The 6,593-nt window shown below is 41.0% G+C and overlaps 1 long non-coding RNA gene across 2 annotated transcripts; it reads right to left on the reverse strand.

Moving 5' to 3' along the window:
* Nucleotides 1-967: 967 nt before the first annotated feature.
* Nucleotides 968-6,174, reverse strand: LOC124703799. Of its 2 annotated transcripts, XR_007003304.1 has the most exons (4): nucleotides 5,858-6,174; nucleotides 2,296-4,065; nucleotides 1,482-1,591; nucleotides 968-1,392 (listed from the first exon to the last, which is right to left on the reverse strand). It is a non-coding gene; the product is annotated as an uncharacterized LOC124703799 (long non-coding RNA). The 2 variants fall into 2 exon arrangements; XR_007003303.1 differs by lacking the exons at nucleotides 968-1,392; nucleotides 1,482-1,591 and having other exon boundaries at nucleotides 1,600-3,225; nucleotides 3,864-4,065.
* Between the last annotated feature and the right edge of the window lie 419 nt (nucleotides 6,175-6,593).

Consider the following 6,593-nt stretch of genomic DNA (forward strand, 5'->3'; position numbering starts at 1 on the left):
TACCAAGACTTCTAACTTTGTGAAACTTCGCCGTTCGGTGTTGCATATGCACATGTGTTGTATGAATCAACACATTCCGAAACGAGACTTGCGTATTTGTGTACCGATACCGAAATGAAACTTGGCTCTCTATGTGCTTCTCATATTGCATGTAATACTGTATAAATATGAACTGCGTTGTAAATATATACTGCTGTCAAATATGTATTGTAATATGCTGGAAAAAAGCTGGAAAAAAGAATTTTCGAATTAATTGCCGGCGCACCTACATGACACATTGCCGGCGCACGTGGCATGCGCCAGTGCTGGATGCACTACTGCCGGCGCACCTGATTGTGCGCCGGTGGAATAAATCTTTGCCGGCGAAGCTCTGTGGTGCGCCGGCAGTAGCTGACATATCGCCGGCGAACAACCAGGTGCGCCGGCAGTGTCCCTTTATCACCGGCGCGTTCGCACCGGCGGGCTCGTGGTGCGCCGGCAATGGGCGTTTTAGGTGCGCCGGCAATGGGCCTTTCCCTAGTAGTGTATACCTCATCTCTAAAGGAACACATGTACGTTAAAGATCAGGTTGCAAGCGGGGTGAGTTGCGGCTACCGGCTACAGAGGGACGCGCAACAGCGTCAGGCTTGCGGTCTAGCCACTGGCGGGACGGCCTAGCGGCATGGCGGAATATCCCGCCCTACTTGAAACCTGAGTTGGAGGTCAGCAAACACTCAAAGGCGAGCAAACACAGCAGCACATAAAAGAATTGAACTGATCATGCTGACGCAGATGATTACATGGGGCAACGTTGGATCCAGTTAATTTTGCCTAATCCCGCTAGACGCTAGTGAAGTCCCCGACATAATCACGAGACCCTCAATCGTGCGCATCCTCCCCTCCGGATCATCGGAGCACGCGGGCAAGCGAATCGACCACCTCGGGTCAAGGCAGCTAGCTAGCCTGGACAAGTGATTGCTTAAGGGACTGACTATACAACAGATAGCTGTTTTTCAATTGAGGAACAGACAGTTTTTTCTACCCAATCAAACAATGACACCTGTAAAAGATTACACAACAATAAGCTAAACGAAAAAGAACCGAAAAAACTGTCTGTTTTCTGCCAACGGAACAGGCATATTTTTATTCAGTACACTTTTGAGTCCACATTTTGAATTTCAGTATCCGTTGAGTTCTAAAGCTTTCTATAAGCCCATGGCAGGGAAAGGCCAAGAAATTAAACGACAATCCCAACAAATATAACGTGAATTGTATGTAAGCCCACAAACACCTCCAGAACACACGTTCCCTGTTCGACCTTCTTGTCCAACATGAAAAAGAGATCGCGACCTCCAACCACTCCGACGGGGAAAAGATGCGGCTGCTCCTCTATGGAAGCTCGAGATCCAGACGCTACCTCAAGAAAATGGAGGGAAAAGATAAATTTCCAGGAATGGAAGAAACGAAGAAGAAAGGCAAAAAAGTTCTCCAAGCCAACATACCTGGGAATGCCCAATCTCTTCCAACAAAGGTTTTACCTCTGAATTCCCTGCCATGTGCTTCATTAATTTTGGTATGATGTGATTGAAAGACAGCAGGATGTTTTTGACGACTGAAATCAAACCATGAGAAAGTTTAAAATAAGTCTGAAAGATTTGCTGAACAAACTTTAAACTAAGCACTATCAAGATGAAGAGAACTAGTTACTTCTGGGACGTATGCATAGTGCTAGAGATTATGTCAGTCAGTGTATAGCAATACTATCTGGGTTTGGTTTCGCATGGAAAATCCCTTAGGACTACTCAAGCAGGGTTACTGATCCCTTTAGGACTCCTCAATCCATATATCGGATGGATCCTAGAGGAGTTTACAGTACAGAAATAAGATAGGTGAAAAAGTAAAATAATTTAAACTAACAGATTAAAGAAAATGACATAACTCAAAGAAGCTACAGAAAAAGGAAATACAATGAAGAAGACACACAGTGAATGTTCTCAATGGAGGAAGTAAGGTAACCAAGTACAACATTCAGCCTCAAAACGAGAGAAGACATATACAGGGAGAAAATAAACAGGTCATGAGTGGACTGCAGGTGGCGGTAATGGTAGATGTCTATGAACACAATGGTGAGAAATTCAAATTACTTATTAGAACATCTGATGATCAATGCCACTACTAATAATAATGACAGAAGAAACAAGAGAGAAAATTAAGAGTGGGAAATCTAAGAACACAAAATGTGCTTGTGTAGAAAAACTACATGACAAACTCCTAGAAAAAGTAAACTGAAAAATTGATGAACAAAGTAACACTTACCAAATGGAAAAGACACATTTAGGAGAAACTGAGCATATAGTAGCTGATGATTGAGCCAAAAGTATTATAGCCACATTGTATTCACATACATCCTCATCATCAACATAACTGGGAGAAGAAAAACACTAACTGTTTGTGTAAAAAAAAACTACAGGACGAGAGTTTGTACAAACTTCTTCCAGAAAAGTAAACTGATGATTGCTGAACCAAGTGACAGTTACCAAGTTTGGTAGTGGTTGTGGTTTTGGGAGCTGCTGAAATTTCCGTTGCCGACCAAGTTGCTACTGCAGGTGTGTTGCTAAGTAACATGATGTTGTCTTAAAAAAATCTGAAGATGCCAAACTGATTTCTTTTGAGAAAAATCATCAAAACTGAAGGAAGATTAATGAGACAATGATAACCAAGTCTCTGGAAAATAAGAGATACTAAAATAAAAAGAAATGCATGTTGGGATATTAAAGAGAGTGAGGCCTCGAAAACACATTCGTCCATCCGCTGTGGGGGTCAGCACAGTAATAAAACACTTTATTTCCAAAACAGGCACACAAGCTCAAAGCAAGACCTCAGACAAATCCAAGAGAGAAGCAATAGTGTGAACAAAACAAACTCCAAAGAAGCATCTAAGAGGCTCTCAAAAAGAGAACCAAAGAGAACCAGAATTATGATTAAGAAAGATAGCCTATCTTGATGGATGCAAGAAAATGAACACTTTAACTGAAAAAGAAAAACAAGATAATGGGAATAATAGTAATTTAATAAATGAATAGCATCACTTGGACTAAATTAAAAAAAGACATATATGAAGCAACATTTGCACCTTGATGTTCCATGTAGAACTGAAAAGTATCCACTCTCTGATCTCCCCTCTGGTCTATGGAAAAAGTGTCTTTATATCCATTATGAAATCTTCTGTCTTGTTCTCACTTTTGACTAAAAATGAAAAAAGGGTCATTGAAGAGTGGCTGAAGAAAAAGACATCAAAGACTGAAGAATGAGAGTTAATGCAAATAAAGACTAATAGTAAATAGAAATACTAAGAGTTAGTGAAGAGCCTCCAAAGACTGAGATATTGAAGAAAGTGTGGCCCGGAGAAAGAAGGTCGAGGACTAATAAATGAGTTATTGGTAAGTTGTTGGAGACTTAGAGACTCAAGAGTGAGTGAGGACTGAAGAATGAGACACCGAAGAATGAAGAAAAAAATGATGGACTGAACAACGGACAATGAAAACCCGAGGAATGAAGGACTAAAAAAATGATGAACGTAATAAATATTGAACATCAGAAAGTGAAAACTGACGACATACACTGAGAGGCTGAAGAGAAAAGAAACTGAATAACTAAGTTACTGAGTGAAATGCCGAAAAATGAGTGAGTGAATTGATGGGAGACTTTAGAAAATAAACCGAGGGACTAAACAAAGAGGGACTGAAAACTGAAAACAAAGAGGCTTAATTGAGAAACTAAGTTACTGAAAAACTAAGAGAGTGAGGGACTGAAGAATTAGACAAATGACTAGAGAAAAAATAATATGACTGAAAGAAATGAAGACTAAAATACTGACAAATAACCTGCCTGAAGAACATGACTTAGAACACTTAGAATGACTGAAATATTAATACATGCTATACCTTTCCATGGGAAGAACACTATTCTACAACAAATATCTTGGGAAGATCTGATCAAGATTCAGACTGATGTTGTGTTTGCTCTTGCTGGAAAACATCCAGAAATGCAGCAACGAATCAGCGGAAGGAATGTTCAAGAAAGCCCCTGCATGCAGCAACTATGAATTACTCATACGGGTAGGTTTTAAATTGAACATGATAAGCCGACATGCAGCAAATGAAAATGGTTTTTCAAGCTCCATATTGCCGACATTCTGTAATTTATGCATACTCCCTTGCCATCATGGATAATACTAATTACTACAAAAAAAAATTAGATTCAGCTGACGACTAATTTCTCTTGTATTATGGTTGTATCCATGCAAAAGTAAGAAACACGAGCTGGAAATATGGTGTGCTAAATGAGCTGACACTTGTGCCAAATTAAAGGAAACATACGCGAAGCAGGGTTTGTACTGTAATGAAAAAGAAATCAGGATCCTTTTAATGAAAAACTCTCGGGTTATGACCAACAAACACCTGTGATTTTAATCACTTGCTGCAGCTCTACACTACACCTTCTTTCAGGTTACCAGCTACATATATGTATAGGGAGTGATTGTGGTGTTGCCTCTGTGTTCTGCACTACATCATCATGTATAAAACAAACTACATTCAACTTTTCAGGTTCACAGGTTAACACATATTGCTGAGGCAGCTACATAACGAGTAAACTCTGCAAAGAAGAAATACAGGTTTTATGCAAACTGCATTATGCAAACAAAGGAGTGACCTCGAGGTACAGTGGGAACCCAGAGGATTGATAGCATGCTCAACTTTTACATCACTCATCCAACTATACCACTTAAACTTGACAAAGCATGTTTCAAGGATCAATTTTTTTTTCCTGAAGATGCATCTAAATACACATTTTTATTAGAACTTCTTGGTGTATATAAGCAACTTTAGAGTGAACTTTCAGAGGACGAGTCACTATGGCCATAGTGAACAACAATACCGAGAATCAGATATACAGTGAAATTGCATCTTTAAGAACACATATCATCTTTGAAGTTATGTAATTGCACTTGTTGGTTACAAGAATTCATCATGCAACTAAAACAAAGACACTAAACATTAGAAGTTCTTCTCAAATGGAAACTCAGCACTAATTAAATAATGCTGTATACACACTCCACCACAAGTACAAGGACTCCAGTAAAATAGCTACCGTGTAGAGTTGCCATGTGTGGTACACTATTACAAGATTGAACTTGGGGAACAACACCAGACAGAAAATAAGTGTCACAAATAACAGATTGCATTGCTAGAATTCGTATGGAAAAATAGCTACAGAAAACTGAACATATTACTAAATACTAATCCATAAACTGAACATATTACTGAATACTAATCCATAAACTGAACATATCATCACTGTATAGTGCCATCCTTGTTGTTCCTACAACCTACTTTTAGCTTTTAGACAAGTTGGACTACTACAGCAACTCTCAAGGCTAACATTGGAGAAGATATGTAAGTTCATCAAACAGTATCGCATGGCGCCAAACCCACCCTTTTGGATCTTTGGGTAGGAGAGTGCCAGCTTGCTTCAGTTTTCCGAACAAACGGATGTCAAATTATGACGTACATACACAAAACAAAACAAATCAAGCGCTACCCATATATCTGGCTAGCTACCTCCAACTACAAATCAACTTCACACACTGAACAAGCTTCAGAACGCTAAACACATGCATGTCAAACTACATAACGCAGCGCTACCTCTACATACGAGGCACCAACAACATCTGACGTGGCTACAAACAATAGCCAAAAGGCTGAAAAAAATACACAGGGAGGAAAAATCTGAAATCTCCCGCGAGCTAGAGTGCTTACCAATACCACCCACCCAAATCAGAGACAGAGAATACAGATGAAGGAGGACAGAAGATTACCCATCTCGCCGGAGGCGCACATGCCATCCGTGCTCCCGAATCGCCGATCTCTTCCTCGTTGGACGGAGAAGGACGCGAGCTGCAACTCTACCCATCGCCGCTAGCGCCGGCTGCGGCGTCAAAGCACCACCATCGGCGCTCTCCCCGTCTCGAGAAGCTCCGCCCCCACCAACTCTGGCCGACCAGGATGCAACGTCGCCGCAGCCATCGCCCCCTCCGACTCCGGCCGAGCAGGAATGCAGGATGCGGCGTCGCCACACCTTTCTCCGCCGTGCTTCCGCCTCCTCACAATACCAACACGAGACAGAGCGCGGTAGTAGTCCAGATAAATGAAACTAAAAAAAAGACTCAAAAAGGGAAAACGAGACACAGCTGCACCGAGATCTGGGAGGATATCGGACGGTTAGAAATGTGGCTGCCCGCCAATTGCAAAACAGATAGCTGTTTGTTAGGAAAAGTGTTGCTTAATTAGACCCAGAGAGGAAACTAACGATTGCCTTTTTCGGAATAAGAATGTCAAACCGTGCTTATCGCTTGATGAGAAGAGACAGCAGGATGTGGTTAACTACTTCGCTTTATCACCGTTCACATACCCCCGGACAAACTCTAGGCACGCACGTCTACTTCTGACGTTCTAGAATGTGGAAAATAAGAACGGAGAATACATATCTAGCGATTGAGCCTAATAACGGCTTTCACAATGAGTTGTATTCTACCACTCTATCCTAAATCAAAT

The sequence above is a fragment of the Lolium rigidum genome, chromosome 3, assembly GCF_022539505.1.
Source record: "Lolium rigidum isolate FL_2022 chromosome 3, APGP_CSIRO_Lrig_0.1, whole genome shotgun sequence".
In the NCBI taxonomy this organism is placed as follows: domain Eukaryota; kingdom Viridiplantae; phylum Streptophyta; class Magnoliopsida; order Poales; family Poaceae; genus Lolium; species Lolium rigidum.